Raw genomic sequence first — 19,925 nt, 5'->3', positions numbered from 1 at the left:
TTGCGTTCTCCTTTTCCTCCAAATTTTTTATCTGTAAAATAGATAGCAATATAATAATATGCATTAATAATAGCTATAAAAATTCCTATTTACCCTATTTTTGTCATTAAATGCAAATGCAAGCGCACGAGAAAAGATACATGTAGACAGCTGATTGCCAAAGCGGGCAAAAGTTGAGAGTTGCCCAAGATTTTGCTTCATCCAGCTAATAAACACTTTCTACACATAACGAATTTTCTGGCCGTTCTTCCGCAACTACGCACTTCCGAAAATATTTCTGCTCCGAAATATTGCATAAACGTTTGTCGTTTAATACAATTTCCACGATATTTAGCACGAAATCATTCATTTTCAATTATTTTCTATTGAATTGACAAATAAATCTTATTTCCGACACAAAAAGTAAACAAATGATGATTTCAAAACTGCAAGCGCCTTACCATGATTCAATAATGAAGGGTTTTGTAAGAAAAACTTTCTCTCGCTCTAATTTTATCAATGACACTCCCACCCTACTCCTAAAAACAAAAACAGTGACATTTCATTTCCAAATTTCTTTGCAAGTTTTAAGAACATTTTTACATTGTTAAGTAGTAGTAAAATTTTTACTTTTTAAATTTGAAGAAATTTTTGTTCTTCATTCGCTGGCGCCAACAAGACAAAATGGGTGAGAAACGTTGGACTACAGAAATTCAATGTAGGCTAAAGAGACGAAATTCCCTTAAATGCCGAAATGTATTTGTCGATATTCGTGGAGACCTCTTGATTCTGCAAAGTCGCTGTAAAGTAAAGCGTGCAATGGTTTTGGTAAATGAGCCAACGAAGGTATTTAGGTATTGTCCTCCACAACACAATCCTGGTGTCTCCGAATGAGACTTTGACGCAACATAACATTGCCAAACCGCATCCATAGGCCCAATCGTCACACGACAGCTCGGTTTAGTCAATGGCGCCATGTAATTGCACACTTAAAAGGTGTCCGCACGAGGCGAATGTTGGCTGGCGACCAACTTTGTTGAAAGCGATTAGTTGAAAGGCCGTTCAATCAAAAGTAGAATGCAAAGTTGAACAATGCAAACGCCTGTTATGGCGAATATTTTTATATTTTTTTATATTTTGATATTTTTAGTCGTTAAATTTTTTTTTTTCGTGCAACCCGGCCTGAGTTGAACGCAAAAGTTGCCTGAAAAATCGCCGCGTGAGAAAGCCCCATTACGCGACTTCTCATTTGACGATGTAGATCACGTTCCCTGCCTCAGTCGTTCAGTAGCTGCGTGTTCTTTTTATTCTTCCTGAGTTCGTCCGGCACGAATCGCCAATGTTTAATATTCTGGCGGTTGCATAATCTCCCCAGCACACTAAAAGTGCAACAACAAAGAACTGGAATTACCATATTCGAAACAATCGCGCCACAACCGCGGAAGAAAGGTGAGCTCCAAATTTTTTTATTTTCCCGTTTTTCTTAATAAATATTGCATATTTCCACAAACAAATACCTTCTTCATATCCATCATCTGGCAAACAAATACAACAAAAAAAAAAAGCTGAAAGTGGACCATCCATTCTCGAGTTATGCGCCATCTGACGTACGCAAGTTTGGTATATACATAGAAATATATATTTTTAATAACAATCGGGGGTTATATTCGATGTAAATAAACTTGTTTAAATTAAATAAATAAATCAAATTCGTTTTTGTTTTAAAATACCACCATTCACTATTATCCACACCTTTTTACGGAATTTAGCTCCCATTTTAGGAAGTGTGATTGAATTCTTCCCCTTTTTCTCCTGCTTCCATAAACCATCCCTGTGGGCGGGAGTGCCAAATTTTAGAAAAAAGCTACTTACAAAACCTTTAGTAATTGAATCATGGCGCCTTACAATGTTGTAATGTACAGAGCTTCATTGAAATACATGTGTTCGGCATAAAAGTTTTATACTGTAGAATGCCGAAACGACTACACTACTATGATTAGGAGCTTAATATGCGGTGTGCCTTAAATATACATCTAGGCAAGGAAAAATCAATATCCAATGTTTTAGAGATATTGTTATACTCCTTAAGTGCTCTGAAGATTGGGGCGAACGCAAAATAATTCGCTTTGGCAACATCAACGTAAAATGGTAGATGGAACCGCAGGGCCCTGTGAGGAATATAGAACTCGATCTGTTCAAGAAGAGCAGGGCAGTCAATTCTCCCAGAGATAATATCAGAGACAAACATTAGTGAATGTACTGTTCTTCTACTTTGTAAAGAATTCTGTCTAATAAGCATGCAGCGAGCACTTTAAGATGGAATGGGATCGGAGAAGTTAAGCGGTTGAAGAGCAAACCGAATAAATTTCCTTTGAACTTTTCAATTCTACTAGCATCACAACTATAAATAGGGTTCCAAATAACCGAGGCATATTCTAATTTTGAGCGAACCAGCGAATTCCTGGTAAAGGGGTCTCTGAAATCTTTAGTATATCTGCGAATAAAAGCTAGGTTACTATAAGCCTTCGGAAGCAAATGGCAAACGTGATTTACAAACGTAAAGCGATGATCAAAAACAACCCCCAGGTTATTAAAGTCCCTAAAGGCTGATTCACATACAACTTTCTTCGCTTTGCTTGATAGTTCTTTGCTTTGACATATAAGATCGATGTAGGCATATGCATGAGTAGGCTCACATAAATAACGTTTGAAGCAAAGCAAAGCAAAACGAAGCAAAATCTTGGGCAACTCTTAACTTTTGCCCGCTTTGGCAATCAGCTGTCTACATGTATCTTTTCTCGTGCGCTTGCATTTGCATTTAATGACAAAAATAGGGTAAATAGGAATTATTATTGCTATTATTAATGCATATTATTAGCCGTCATCGATTCGCCAACAGTAAGCAAGTGGCGAAACGAACGAACTCAATGAGGTACAACCAAACTCGCTATCGTCTATCCGTGCTAGCTAACTTTGTTGTTGCTTTCACATGCAAAATTTTTCGTTAAGCGACCGGAACTCAAACATAGCCAGCAGCGAAGTGGCGAATCGATGACGGCTATTATATTTTTATCTATTTTACAGATAAAAAATATGGAGGAAAAGGAGAATGCAAAAGCTGTCAAAGCGTTTATTGTAGCATACCTTCTGCGTTTCACGCTTTGTTGTCAAAGTTTGAACTGTCAAGCAAAGCGAGGAAAGTCTTATGTAAATGGCCCTTAACTGTGTCAAGCTGATTATTTAGGATGCTATAAGATGAAGAAAAGGCATTAGCAGACTTAGATAGGGTCATATAGAAGCATTTTTTTAGTTTAATTCTAATTTATTACTATGACTCCATCTAACAAGATTGTTTAAATCGATCTGTAGCTCGACGACGTCGGATGCACAAGTTATCTTGCGGAAGAGCTTAAGATCGTCGGCATATAATAAAAAATTTGAATATTTAAAGCACGACCCAATATCGTTGATAAACAGGACAAACAAGAGGGGGCCCAGGACGCTGTCCTGCGGAACACTCGAAGTGGCACAAAATTGCTTAGACTTACATTGCTCAATTTCAACAAACAAGATTCTATTGGAAAGATAAGATTTGATCCAGGAAAGAAAACCCGAGTGAAAGCCAATATTTTCCAATTTGCGAACTAAAATTGAGTGCGAGACTCTGTCGAAAGCTTTCGAGAAATCACTGAGATCCACTTCTAAACCATGAAACACAAAATTCAGAGAAAGTCACTGAATTAGTGACCGTGGAGCTGCCACTCACGAAACCATGTTAATTGGGTACTACTAGGCTCTTAATGGCAAACGAAAGTTTTTCTTCTACCACTTTTTCAAATATTTTCGAACAAATCGTTATTTTAGAAATAGGCTTGTAGTTTTTAACATCATTCCAACTACCCGATTTATACACTGGAGTAATAGAGGCGATCTTCCACAGTTTAATAAATAAACCGGTGGAAGGAGAAAGATTGAAAATTATACATAGAGGTACACGAATCGAAGAGCTACACTGTTTTACAAATTGGGCGCAGAGGCCGTCAATATCACACTTCAAAGAGGAATCTAGATTGGAAATAGCAATCATAATGTCAGATTCTGTTTCGCAAAGTGAGCCAAAATCTAAGCAACGTGATACCCCGTGAGAAACGGACTCTTCAGCAGTTTCTTCATCTACAGTAAAATTTGATTAAAAAGATTCTGCAAAAAATTGCACTGTATCAGCCAACGATTGTGAGCTTGTACTTTTTGAGATCAGCAATTTGTAAAGATAGATCTTTGAATTTTTTATCAAAGGCATTAATTATGGTTTCATTCACGAACTTTTGACCGTCCAGCACGGAGTCATAGGCTTTGCAAAGTTTTCCGGGTATATTTATGCACCCCTCACACATATAGCCAATATGGAGGTTCGAATTGAACAAGTTCACATCATATTCCGAAATAGGGCCAACACAGCAGCCACGATGAAAAAATTTCTTACAGAGCCCAAAACATGGCACAATATAAATATCACTTCTCGAGAAGGCTTTTCTACATTTTCCGCACGAGTCAACCATGGCGCGAAATTAGAGAAAGCAAAAAAGCAGGAGCCGAACGAAAACACGTTCGCTCTCAACAAATGACAAACGACCAGCGGCCATCACCTAACACCTATGGTCTACTTTTCGTAGAATTGAGATATATGTAATAGAATTAAAAGCGCATCATCTAACACCTCGCGTTGCACTTCCTAGAATTTAAGCTTGGCTTTTGTATCTAGACTTAAGTGAAATATGATATAAAAAGGAAAGATTAATAAAGAAGTAAATTCCGTTTTACGAGGTTGTACTTTTTAAAAACCTTCCTCGCTTCGGCGGAATATTAAGTGGCAATCCTGCCAGGAGATGTAAAAAAGCCCGAATAAAACAAAGTACGGCTAGTTACATCTCCCTCGGGGCCAAAAATAAGCTCCGCATACAAAACCTTGTGCGAAAGGGTATGTGGTAGTTTAAAAACAAATAAGTATCCTTCCGAAAAAGGAGAAAAAATAAAAGCAATATAATCATAATAAACTGATGATCACAAAATTCTCCGTGTTACGAATACAGAAACGCAAACAAGTATCGCGAAAAATGCGAGAAAAGTAAAAACAAAAATCGGTAATCGCGAAAGGAGACAAAAATCTCCGCGTTACGATAACAAACAAAAAAGCCGTTACGCGTAACCGCAACAAATAAAAAATAAAAGCACTAAAAAGGTAATACGAGGATTGAACTTGAGGTGGTAAAGGTGAGGATAGAAGTAAAGGTGATACGAGCATTGAACCGAAGGTGGTACGAGGATAGAACGGAGGGAGATACAAAGGCGAAAGCCCGGACCTTCATCCAATCATCCGAACAAAGATCCAGTGGCGGTATTATTGTAAAATTAATAAATTTTATTAAAATTAAGAATATTTAATGGGAAATAGGCCCAGTAGTTTAGGGTAAAAACGATTGTATTACTGTGAAAAGTGTAGGGAAAACCACAGTTGGTGTCCTCAAAATTTAAGAACGAAATTTTTGTAAAAAAGAAGAAGTGAATAGTGCTTAAAGCTAAAAGGTTTAATAAGCAAATTTTCAACAATGTCAATAACAAACAATGATATCAATAACGCATCCAATATGGATGTGGTACCGAGGCTAATAGTAGCCAGCACTGCCTCACTACGTAGTGATGTGGAACAAGTTAGACGTCAGTTATAGGCTTTGAACCAATCAAACAATGTTACTGAACTATGACTCATGGCACGACCTCTGCCATTACTAGGGAACTTAATACGAAGAATAGGGAAACAACTCTGCGTACGTTTATGATAGGTTTAAACCACCCATTGGACCAAATTCTTTTTACTTTGGGACCATGCGATTTACACAATGCTTTGGCCAAAGTGCAGGAGTTATATTCCAACCAAATGCGTTCCAAATTTGCTTTAGATTTTTCGAAACATAATTATCCAATTCAGAGAAATTCTCAAAACCTTCCCCAAGGAAATCGAAGAAACCAAACTTTTCAGAATAATTTGAGGTATCCCCAAAGGAATCCTCAGGTATCCAATTTTAATTATCAAAATGGCACGGAACCGATGGACGTAGATCCGTCATTACAAATACAAAATAAGCAAACAAATTATGGAAATGCACACACAATGAGAAATAATAGGATGAACTGGCAAAATAATAATGTGCAAACACGGGGAAATGAAAGTGCGCAAATAAGCGCCCAACTGCAACAGAAAGTTCAACGTGCTAACACCATAAGTGAGGACCATTTTTTAGGCCAACAATAAGCTTGCTATATATTAATTTTTATTACAAAGCTATAAAAAAAATATTTTAAAATTTTAGTAGACACAGGGGCAACAACGTCTACATTAAGTGTAGAATATATAAGAATTCAAAGGAACTAGATATTTATAAAAGAATAAAAACCATTAATGGTTTTACTAATAAAAAAAATACCATGAAATCAATTTATTCGGAGTAAAGGAATTTTTTATGAAATTGATAGTTTGGAGTCAGACCTCTTAATAGGTTATAATCTGCTAACTAAAGTAAATGCAGTCTTGGATCTGGAAAATCAGAAAATAATTATAAAGAGGGAAGGAAAAATTTATAATTTGGGGGAAAAAACTATTAAAGTATCAGCCGAAGAAAATATCGGCAATAAAAATAAAATGAAATCTGTGGGACAACCTCGTCCTATAACATCCGCTGATGATAAATACGAGCAAAAAGAAGATTTTTATCAACCTAATTATATCAGTAATATTAAAAAAATAAAGGAAATTTTATTTTGGGATAAAAAGCATAATAAAGAAACAAAGGAAAAAAATTTAATATTGTGGAACGGAAAAGTTCTACAACGCCAGCCGATAGTAATACCGGCAAAATAAATAAAATTCATATTGTAGGACATAGTCCTACAACGCCCGCTGATGATAAATACCAGCAAAAACAAAATAATAAAATATTAGTGAAGAAAATTACTTTGGAACAAGGAAGTTCTAGAGGGCCAGCCGACGAAACTACCAGCAATTTAGATACATTTACATTTACATTTCAAAGCTCCCTCAACCACCAGAGGGAGTCTCGATTGTCTCTTATGCCGACGATTGCTCGATCGTGGCGACTGGGAATGGAATTGATGACCTGTGTTCGAAAGTAACCGGGTACCTCTCCGAACTTATTCGCTTCTTCACTGCAAAGTGTCTAGCCCTCTCCCCTACGAAATCCTCTGCGACCCTGTTCACAACCTGGACGAAGGAGGTCAGGCTACCGCTGGGAATTCACGTCGATGACACACCAATTCCGACGGTGAATAACCCCAAAATACTCGGAGTAACATTCGACAGCCTGCTCTCCTTCTCTGCGCACGCAACCGCTTTTGTCAATGAAGTACACAGCCGCAACAAGGTCCTCAAGTCGCAAGCCGGCAGTACTTGGGGCAAACACAAAGAAACGTTGCTGGCAACATACAAGGCAATAGGCCGGCCGGTTCTGAACTACGCAGCGCCAGTGTGGTCACCGGGGACTAGTAGGATGCAGTGGACGAAGCTACAGACTGTACAGAACACCGCACTCAGGACAGCGACAGGATGCCTCCTGATGTCGCCCGAAAACCATCTCCACGGCGAGGCGCAAATGCTCCCCGTAAAGGAGCACAACATAATGCTCTGCAAGCAGTTCCTGATCGGGAGCCACAGAAGTGGCCACCCAAAGAGACAGCTGCTTGCAGAGGAGCCCTCGCCTAGGCACGTCAGGAGGCATCTATATGAACTGACGGACGAAGACCAGAGGTTCATCAAGCAACCTCTGGACCCGACAGCTTACCGACTGGCACTCACAGGGAGTCAGTCTCGAGTTATGTAGACTCTAGACCTGTGAATGCCGTTCTAGGCATACCGCCCCCGGACACAGACGAGACGGAGCTTCATCTGCCTCGGGAGACACGAACGACACTAGCACAACCTCGCTCCGGCTACTGCAGCAGGTTAAACTCCTACCTGAGTAGATTGAATGAGGATGTGCCAAATGAGTTTCCGGCATGCGGAGAGACCCCACATGACTCGAAACATCTCTTCGCATGCCCGGAAAACCCGACAATCCTAACGGCCTTGTCCCTGTGGACCAACCCCACCGAAGCTGCACGCTTCCTAGGGCTGCCGTTAGTGGAACTTGGCGACAACGACTGAAATACCAACCGTCCTGGGCGGGGTTGTTGTAGCCGCTACAACAGCAACAACAACCAGCAATTTAGATATTGAAAGTAACAGCGCGGGACATGTAGATTCTGAGGCGCCAGCCGAAGTAGCTATCTGCAATATAAAGAAAGAATTTAAAAAGTGCAAAAGTGCAGAAAATTTAAATCCCTTGGGACCACAAAATCCTAACACGCCCGCTGAAGATAAATACCAGCAAAAAGAGAAAAAGGTTTTTAAACTAAATGGACATACTAGCATATTGAATGTATTTGGTAGTGTAGGACAAAGTGATTCTACAATGACTGCTGAAGCCAAGGACGAGCAAGTTGAGGAGGTATATATTATTAAGGATAAACCACATGACGTGTTTACGGACAATACATCTAAAAGCTATACAAAAATTATTATATTGATGAAAATGATTACTCGGGACAAGAAAATCCTGAGAGGCCAGCCGAGGAATATACCGACCATTTTACTTCAAATTGCGAGGATGAAGTGACGTATAACTTAAATGGATTAACGCAAGAAGTTGTGGGGAAATAGAGTCCACTTACTCAGTAATTGACAAGAAGCCATATAATAAAATTTCGAAGGAAAAATAAATAAGAAAAATTGTAGCTCAAAATAGAAAGCTAGAAAGGCATAATAAAATTCGAGTTTCAAGAATGTATGAGAATATATATGGGGAAATAAATAACTTAAAACCAAAGTATAAAAGACAAGTAGTATTGGAAGACTTGGGAAATAAGGTTAAAATACAAAAGGAGACCGAATAATGTATAAAGATAATATGAAAGTTTAAATCCATTATTTTATAGGAATAATGAAGAAACTCATACAAATTTCATTGATACTTTTATATCTCACCGTTGTCACACCTGAAATAATTGATTACACAAGGGAAAATTATATACTTGTTGAGGAGGAAGATGCGGCAATTTTTTAAAATTATGGATCAATATTATTTCAGAAATTTTTAGAAAAATACAAAACTGAAAACGAAATAATATTAATTGACGATACAAATTCGAGACACAAATGATAGAAACATTATTAAATCAATTAATGTTTGGTAATTGTAGATCAAAAAGAGGAATTAATGAGTTAGGAACAGTTTGAAAATGGATTTTAGGTACACCTGGCCATGATGATTTTATGCAAAAAACAAATAAGGTAAACGATTTAATAGAAAGCAATAATAGGCGTCTCACAATCAATTCTCAGATATTTAAAACAATCACGGAATTAACATAAATAATAAAACAGTTACAGGGTAGTTCCAATGAAATGACATATTTAAGGCAGAGAAACAAACTTATAATCACTGAACTTGAAAACGCTATAGACTATTACATTGTTAAAAGTAGGAATTTTAAATCTTTCAATTTTAGATATGTCAGAAATAAAAGAAATAATAAGCGAGGAGCGGGTTAACGCAACAATATCAGATGTTATAGATGTTTCAGAATTTATAATTGTACAAAAAAATAAACTCTTAAATTTATCTATCTATATTAATAAAAACGTTGTGTTCGTATGTCACGGTCGTCAAAACTCGAGAACGGCTGAACCGATTTGAATAATTTTTTTCTTGTATTGTTCGGTATAATACCAGAACCAATGATATCGCAAAAAATNCTCAGTTAAATTGACAAAGTAAATGAAATATTGCTATGTGGGTATCAAACTAAAGACTTTTAAGAAGGCTTACAGTAGAAAATATTTTAAAGGAGTGTTGCCACCTGTTTAAAAATTTAGCGTAATTTAATTGATAAACTAAATGATATATGACAATATAGATTTTAAATTTAAGAGGTTTAAAAAAGATAACTGCTGGAAAAATTTTTGAGTAAAGTTGCCACATCTTTCAAAATTTAAACTCAGTTATTTTGATAAAATAAATGAAATACGGTAATTTGGGTATCAAACTTTAGATTTTTAAGAAGGCTTACACTCGAAAATATGTTTGAGGAGGGTTGTTATATGTTTGAAAATTTAACTCAATTTAATTGATAAAATAAATAACTTATTATATAGGTGTCAAATTAAATAGGTTTCAGAAAGATAACTGTTGAAGGGTTGCAACCTATTTGAAAATTTTATTTCAATTAAATTGATAAAATAAATGAAGTATTGCCATGTGGGTGTCGAAACTAAAGAGTTTTAAAAAGGCTTACAGCAGAAAATATGTTTGAGGAGGGTTACCACCTGGTTGAAAATCTAACTAAATTTAATTGATAAAAGAAATGGTATATTACAATATAGGTACCAAATTAAATAGGTTTAAGAAAGATGACTGTAGGAAATATTTTTGAATAGGTCTGCCACCTATTTGAAAATTTTAACTCTGTTAAATTGACTAAATAAATGAAATTTTACAATGTCAGTAACAAGCTTTAGATTCCTAGGAAGGTTTACAGCCGAAAATATATTTGAGGAGGGTTGCCACCGGTTAGAAAATTTAACTCAGTTTGCGTAATTGATAAAATAAATGACCCTATTAAAATAAAGGTATTAAAATAAAGAGGTTTAAGGTAGATGACTTTTGGAAATATTTTTGAGGAGAGTTGCCACGTTTTTAAAAATATGAACTCGATAGCTTAGTATGTTGCACCAATATCAAGCGATAAAATAAATAAACCAACGAAAAATTAGTTCTTTGTCAAATATGTTTTTTTAAAATTATTTATGTATGGATAAGTACAAATGTAAAGCGGATACGTGCGATAGGTGGCGGCTGACGGTCGTTCCTGGTTGAATAGGGGAAAATAAGTATCCGCGCTCTTTTCAATAGAATTGAGTTCAACCTCAAAGCAGTAAAACTGTTAGGAGGGGAAGTTAAAAGATACTTGTGTGCGTACATATGTACATATATTATTAAGCTTTAAGGTGGACCGTCTTGGATTGATTAAATAAATGAAATATTGTAATGTGGGTATCAAACTAAAGGGTTTTAAGAAGACTTGCAATCGAAAATATATTTGAGGTACAATATGGGTGCCAAACGAAAGGTTATGAAAAATCTTGATTTGGAAATATTTTTAATAGGATTATTACCTACCTAAACGGAAAGACTGAAAATAGTGAAATTAAATTAAATATTACATAACTGGTTCCAAACGAAAAGTGTTTGGGAAAGCTTTACTAGAGAAATTTTTTTAATCGTTCCACTTATCCAAAATCTGAACAGTTTAAATAAATATAGAATTTACAACATCTTATCAAACCAAGTGATCATATTATCAACGAAGAGCTGGTACACAAATTATTTAATGTAAAAAAATTAATAAACAAGTAATTTGTAAGCACAAAACAAACCCGACTTCAATTCTCATATAAAAATTTAATAGTACCGGTAATTTTTCATGATCCAATGATCGGATCTAAACCAAATTAGTATGGGATCATCTGGGATCGGTGACGTGGTCCAAAGTTACGCGGTACCATACACAAAAAAAAATATTCCGACGAATTGATAACCTTCTCCTTTTTTTGAAGTCGGTTAAAAACTACTGAAACAAATAACAAAATGGTAAAAGAGTAACGAAAACAAAAAACTATCCCATGAAAAAATACTTAATGAAAACTTAAAATTGTTGGCACCTTTCCCTAGCAATATAAATCAGTTAACTTTTAATCGTAAACAATTTCGTTTGGGGTCGCCATAGCATACTACGTACGTGCGAGTAAAGAAATTTTGAATAACATGAGAAAATATGATTATGATTATGACTATCACTACTATTGTGAACTCCTATTCCCGATCAAAGATTCCCAAATTAAAGCGAAAGCTGGGCATTCACGATCGCATGCTGCAAATGTTAAGATAATATGAGCTGCGGAACTGAACCATACAGGAACATTTTTTAAAAGAGCGTGTTATTTCTGGCGTGTGCCGATGACATCGACATCATCGGTAACAGAAATCGCGAAGTGTGTTCTCCCTTTTGCAAGCTGGATAAGTAAGCAAAACTAATGGACCTGGTGGCAAACGAGGNCTGGCTTGGCCATGTCGTTCGAATAGGAACTGATGTTCCAGGTCTGAAAGTATTCAACTCGCAATCCGCTGGTGGTAGCAGGAAAAGAGAGAGACCCCAATTTAATGGAGAGACTAAGTGGAAAAGGACTTGGCTTCACGTGGCATTTCCAATTGGCGTCAGAGATAAACAACTGGCGTGCTTTGTCGAACTCGGCCAAACTCGCGTATGCGGTTACAGCTCCAAATAAGAAGAGGCAAATGATAAATTACAAAGTTGGGGGATCTTATTTTCGGATGCGTCAGGAGGAACTAGGAAAACATTCCTTATCAGATGGATTCTGGAACGGTTCGATCAAAATATTACATTATCTTAGCTACACATTCGTCTGGAATTGCTGCTACATTGGAAGCATTGCTAATTCAACTACTGAGCTGCCATTGAACAAATAAATCATCGAAACTCCCACGTCCAATATTTCCAGAGCATCCCGTATGGAAAAAGTATTACAAAAATGTTAACTCATTATTTGGGATGAGTCCACGATGGCACATAAAAAATCGCTCGAGGTGCTTCATCGATTGTTGCGTGGAAACGTTCAACTATTCAGGAATGCATTGATATTGCTCGCAGGAGATTTTGGGCAAACATTGGTTTCGTTCCTATACTTTTCTGGATAAAACCCGTAAAACTGTCAAAAAGCAAAATTGCTCTCAAAGAAAGAGAGAAAAACCAAAAAGTACGTGAACGCTATTCGGGTAAAAACTGGTAAAACTGTCAAATACACCGTGGGCACCATTTTTTGTTTACATAACAGTTTTTTTTTTGTCGATCGTCTAAATTTTGCTCAAATATACCAGCAAATTAACAAAAATACTTACAAAACTTGATATTTCTTCACTAGGATATATTTAATAAGGTGAAAATGCAGATGCACTTTTGCTTTTGCTTATTGAAATTTGAAATCATTTGAAAAGCTGAGATTGTACCAGCAAAAACTCTTCGTGGAAAATATTGCAACTTCTGACAAAGAGAGGGCCGATTTACTCTCCCATTTTTCCTCTAATTTACCAGAGAATCAAGTACGGGAACATTTTCTGGTAAAATCCTGTAAACTCTTGCAACTTCTTGCGAGTTAGGGAACGCAACTTTTGTTTGTAGTTTCTCGACTAACGGACGAGATAAATGCTTGCCTGAAATAGTCAACATTGCGACGAGACGAACATACATACATACACTGCAGCCGAGGTATTTTTGCGATAATTACTGGAGATGGGAACGGAAAGCTACCAGTCAATGAGAGATTAAGACGAATTTTACTGCTTGATAATTTTTTCAACTTAGAAGTATAGAAAGGAGAACTGATCGAAAAAATGTTTTTTTATTAAGAAAATTAATTATAGGAACTGGCTTAGTGAACGAGCTATTCTTGCTGCGAAAAACAAGAATGTCTTTCAATTAAATAATAGTGGTATTGACAGCAGTCGTTGCTTGAGCTGGTCTGGTCTTTCACCAGACTTCCAGGACTCAATAATGCTCAAGGTCAACCTTTGGAAAAGCATGGTTTAGATTTAGATGCGGATTGCTTTTCAGATGTTGCGTGTACCCATGTCGGCAAACCAAGTATCCTTGATATGATGTGTGCACACAATTACTTATTACAAAATCAAACTCATATGAAACGTATGCTTTGTTTCGTTATTAAATTATCGTCCATGTAACAGGAATATGCCACAGCAAAGCGTGGCAGGGTACAGCTAGTATATGTATATAATATATCCAAAAGTGAAAAGTGTTTGTAAATTATTTAAAGGAATAGCGGTAGCCCAAAATGATGGGAAATTGTTAATTGAAAATGAAATAATAAAATGTCTCGATAAATTTTGTTTAGTAAAATTTTGCAAAAAGGAATTAAATAATGCTTTCTGTATGATAGACGAAAATATCACATGTTTGTCAGATATGTTGAATAATAGACAAGCAAACTGTACGAAAATAAATTAAGCTAATGAATCCATAAAAGTTATAAAAGATGGTGCTATAATATAATAATTGCAGGAAAACATAAAGTTAATAGTCATACCTTAGGGCCGTTTGCACCATGTCTAGTTAACGCTAACTGGAGGTACATCCTTCAGTTAAGCACGTTAACTGCTTTATCGATCACATGTTATATGATGGGTGTCGATAACGTCGATAAAGATGTTTAACTGGGAGTTAGAATTAACTAGACATGGTGCAAACGGCCCTTAGAGGGAGTTTATTTGGTAACCTTTCAAGATTTAGTAATTATAGATAATCTAAAATAAGAAAATCCCTCAGGAAAAATTTTAAACTATTTAAAAGATGTAAAATCTAAACCATTTTTTTGTAAGAAAGTACGTTGAAACAAGAAATGTAGATTTAGAATTAAAAAATTTTAATATACTAACCCCGATAAATCAGGAAATAGAAAGAAATCCTATTTGGTGGTCGTTTACTACTTTAATACTAATATCTCTTATTATATATTTCATATATACATTAATCATATGTGTTGATTTTAAAACTAATTTGAAAAATTCCAAAGAAAAAGATGAATGTTTATAAAATTATCAAATCAAATTAATCAACTTACAACTATATATTCAAAGGCGGGACGCTTCACTTTAGAAGAGTGGGAGTTACCCTAGTACTTACCCGCTAAATAAACAAGTATAGCTTCAGTGAGCCACTTAGGCATATGTGTCAAACATGTCAGTGACACGTTAGCCATTAGGTAGCGCACGGGAGACAACTCCACTGTTCATTTCTAATACTTACCAGTTATGTAAACAACTGTCACTTAATTGAATCACTTAGGCAAATGTGCCAAATATATCATTGGCACATTGGCCATTATCGCAGACGATTTAACGATGAGCTGTATGAGCTTTACAACGATATAGACATAGTGCAGCGAATTAAAATTCAGCGGCTCCGCTGGCTTGGCCATGTCGTTTGAATGGACATAACCGCTCGGGCCCCGATGCTGGTAACAGAGGCAGAGGAAGGCCTCCTCTGCGTTGGAAAGACCAGGTGGAGAAGGACTTGGCTTCACTTGGCATTTCCAATTGGCGTCAGTTACCACAGAAGAGAAATGACTGGCGTGCTGTTTTGGACTCGGCCAAAATCGCTTAGGTGGTTACAGCGCTAATAAAAAAGAAGAAGACATTGGCAATTAAAAAGCGGCCATCACCTAAAACCTATGATCTACTTTTCGTAGAATTGAGATGTGTGACACGTAAAATTAAAAGGGACCTACGCTCAGAAAAAAAAAATTAGAGAAAAACGACTTTGAAGTTTACCAAGTTGATTTTGATGCTTCTGAACGTTTAATTAGATTGAAACTCGTTACTCGCGGTTTTTCGGGGTCACTGATTACGAATTCGATGTTAGTTTTCCAAAATTCATAATGGAGGATCCAATACGGCGGATGACTTTTTTAAATATTGATCGGAATCGCTTGAAACTCATTACTTGGGGGTTTTTGGTGTCGCTGATTACGAATCCGATGTTCGTTTTTAAAAATTCAAAATGGCGGATCCAATATGGCGGAAAAAATTAAAAACTAACATCGGACCCGACCGACCGAAAACCGCCGAGTAGAGCTGTCAAACTATCGACGATACTATCGATAGTCTGGTCACATGAAATAACTATCGATAGTTTTACCACTATCGTTTCATTGGTAGCGTATTCTCTTTCCTAGCGCTTTTGACATTTGCGCGTATTGGTTCAAAGAGAACAAAACTTTGCAGCATTATTTCATGAACTAACGAATAAAGAACACCCAGGACGGAGTGCGAGGAAAAGTAATTTTTTTTGCAGTGACGTCATTTTTTCGCTGTCATGTGAATGAAACGGAATGAAACCATGTGTGTGAATGAAACAACCGATTAAAAAATAACGTTATCAACTATTGATTTTTCCTAAAATGCAATTACAAATACACGGTTCCCATGCTGGGGAATTTGTTTAGTTGGTTCATGGCATTATTTCTAAAAACGCCATTTTTTATTTTAAACGTGGAAATGGCAGAGGTTACATTGCCGTCTTAAGAGCGTGTCAGACGTGGCAATGCAGTATATTTCAAAAGACTGTCAAATTGAGAAATTTCAGAAAGCAGTTTCATGAGCAGTGACACCTTGCATATAAAGTGTTTCTCGAAAGAAAGTTTTTTATTTCCGAAAGGCGAATTGCAGGAAAAATTTCTGAAATCGCTTTTTGACTGTCTACACGGTGCATGAATTTCTAGCAATATTTCTCGATACTAAAATGCAACCGTGAGGCGCTAAAATAAACAAATTTATAACAGCAAGATAACAAAAAATAAATGGATTTAGAAAAACATATGAAATGGGTCGATACTATCGATAGTATCGATAGTGACCCTTAAGACTATCGTAAAACATCGATGGACTGGACTATCGATAGTTTGACAGCTCTACCGCCGAGTAACGAGTTTCAAGCGAATTTGATTAATTTCAGAATAATGTGTTAGATTTGATTTTTTTTGTACTTTTTTTTTGTGAAAGTACCTAGCTTTGAAGTGAAATTGTGAAAAAACTAATGCAGCTAGAAAGCTGCGGTTTATTGCATTGGAAAGATCGGCCCGTTTACTATAAGAGTCGATGACAAAGTGAAACCCGATTTTTTCTGACCGTAGGTCCGTTTTAACTTTACGTGTCACATATGTAATAGAATTAAAATCACTACATCTAACACCTAGCTTTACACTTCCTAGAATTTAAGCTTGGCTTTTTTATCTAGACTTAATTGAAATATTGTATAAAAAGGAAAGATTAATAAAGAAGTAAGTTCCGTTTTACTGAAGTGCCAAGCAACGAGGTTGTACTTTTTAAAAACCTTCCACGCTTCGCCGGAATATTAAGTTGCATGCTACAGCTTTAGCGTAGCTGAATCATTTCAACAGAAGCGATTGTTGTTTTTTTTTTCATTCAACCATTTTCGTGCAAATCTGCGTTGAGTTGAATGCAAATGTTAACCGCAAAGTTGAACAATGGAAACCTTGCTTTAGCGACAATACCCTATGATGGATAATGACAACTAGTACGTTGCTCAATTTTATTGTCATAAAATATAAGCCTGCATGTTCACGTAATAAATGAATAGCTCATAAAAACGGTTAGATAGATATACAGATAGATAGTTAGGTATAGCACTGCGACCGGTAGTTCTATTGTGCCCTTAGCTCGTCACAACGGGTCGACTAGCCCCAGTCCATTATAGATTCCGCGGATAGTGAGTGTATGTGCTCCTCTCTTGGTTACAGGTGCCCTATGCTACTATTTCTCCTGCGTGCAACGGCCTCACACTCCATAAGAAGGTGTAAAGGAGATTCCTTGGCCGCATCGCAAAAGCGACACAGGTCGCTGGACGAGAATCCTGGCTTATATACGTGCCCGCTAAGCCTGCAGTGGCCTTTCAAACATCTTTTCATTATTCTTAGTTTCTCCTTAGGGAGATCCATGAGCTTTTTGCCTGACGTAAACCCATGGTTTTACGATAGTGTAGTTCCCTTCGTTTGGTATTTTCCTTTCTGAGCAATTCCTTAACGGTGTTGGGTCCCACTGCAAAGAAAGGCTCAGATCCTATCCGGGTCGAGGCAGCGGCCTTTCTGGCCAGATGGTCAGCTTCCACATCAGCTTAATCTCTGCCAGAGCATTAATCCTCTCTACACAGTCCAAAACCAAGAAGGACTTGATCTCAATTGATGTACCATAAGTGCCGCCTGACTATCCCTTAGTATAGGGGTCCTTTCGTTCCTATAATTTCTGCGAATGTTAATCTCAGCAGACATACTAATGGCGTATACCTCCGCTTGAAAGATGCTAGGGAAAGCTCCCAGGGGCACCGAAAACTTCAGCCTGGGGCCCTACACGCCCGCTCCAATCCCTTCGGGTGTTTTGGAGCCAACAGTGTACCACTGTAGTGTGCTCGCCTGTATGTGACTCCATAATTGAGGTACATAATAGAGGTCGCCTTGTTGTAGGTGTAGATCTTGAAGTTTCTTTTGAAGACTACCTCCCTGTTAATGTCATCCCTGGGGAACACCGCTAGGTGACTATGTTGTCCCTGTTCCTAGATGATAACACCTCGCCTTTGCCGAATCTCTCTCTCGAAAAATTAAGAAGGGTTCGCTTTGCAGCCTGTTCTACTGAAGATGCAGTGGCCCGAGTTCCAGAATTACCTCAAGCGCCGCCGTCGGGCATGTGCGCATTGCTCCCGAAATGCAAACACATGCCAGACGTTGAATCTTTGGGAGGGTCTTCCTCGCCGTTTCCAGGGTAGTCCTGGAACTCCAAGCCACCGCACCGTAGGTCACTATCGGTCTCACTATCATGGTGAACATCCATCTGAGGATCCTTGGAGAGCACCCCGAGGATCATCGCTCTCGTAGCCTTAGAGGTTACCGCATTAACTTGGGCCCTCGACGGAAGCTTGGACTCCATGGTAAGCCCCAGATACTTAACCTCTGTGGCGACATTGATTACCACCCTATCCAAGGTCAAGTTCCTCATCCCCTGGAAATTTCGTTTCTTTGTGAAATGGACTATAGCTGTCTTAAAAGGGTTGATGCTTAAACCTACGCCTGCGCACCAGCTTTTTGCTAGATTAAGTCCTCTGTGGGCGATGTCGCAGAGAATACCTGCGAACTTCCCTCTATCGATAATCACTATGTCGTCCGCGTACCCTTGGCATCGGAGGTCCTCATTGGTAAGTATTTGTAGGAGTTCGTCCGCAACTAAGCTCCACAGGAGAAGAGATAACACCCCCCTTGCGGGCACGCTTTTGTCGTTTGTATTTGAACGACGCTATCGCCGACTACAGTTTCGGCAATCCTGGTGTGCAGTTACCTTGCTATCCATCTGCGAATGGTTGGCTGAACATTATGTTTCTCGAGAGCTCTGTCGACTCCCAGATGGGAGGCGTTGTCGAAGCCCCTACAATACCCTCGATATCGAGGAAGAGTAAGATCTCCACGCCCTTATGGACAGACGCCATCCTCCCCAGGGCCTTGTACCGTTCGAAGGAGTCCAAGGCCCACCGCACTTTTTGCCGGTTTATAAGATTTCTAGCCAGTTTCCATTCCGATGAGGATGGCATGAACGCACGGAACAACGTTTCCCCTGAGGTAGGAATGGCATCCGGAAAGTGGACCGACAACAGAGCGATAGCCCTTTCCAGTTCAGTACCTGAAAAAGCCTAATAGTCAACCTGGTGCCTGTTTTGTCTCTTGCCAAAGCTTTATGAAGTCTAGCAGCTGCAGGAGTGGATGCGATGTTCTCACAAAAGGTCTGGAAGCTGCTACGCTTAGCCTTTCTAATCTCCTTATTGTATTTTATCAGACTGAAAAAGCTGCACACCTCTTTCGTAAGAACCGAGAGTTCCCGTGACCACCAGGGGGGCTGAGACTTCCCTTTTAGGATTTGACACGGGAAAGCTGGAAGTAAAGGAATCCAAAATAGTGCCCTTTAACTCAATACAATGTACCCTCCTATGTTTAACCTAAGTACCTATTCGTATTTGGCATAGTCTGTTTTCCTGGGGTTTCTCTTGGGGTAACCTGTCTTACATCCAGTGCAAATCGGATAATCCTGTGATCCTACAGTGAGGGCTCAGATGAGACCCGCCACTGAGCGATCAGAGGACTGGCCAGTCTGCTGCTGAGAGTAATGTCGAGTACTTCCTCTCTGACC

Source organism: Rhagoletis zephyria, unplaced genomic scaffold, assembly GCF_001687245.7.
Source record: "Rhagoletis zephyria isolate East Lansing unplaced genomic scaffold, Rhagoletis_zephyria_1.1 Rzeph_scaffold_01324, whole genome shotgun sequence".
In the NCBI taxonomy this organism is placed as follows: Eukaryota; Metazoa; Arthropoda; class Insecta; order Diptera; family Tephritidae; genus Rhagoletis; species Rhagoletis zephyria.
This window is presented reverse-complemented; position numbering follows the sequence as displayed.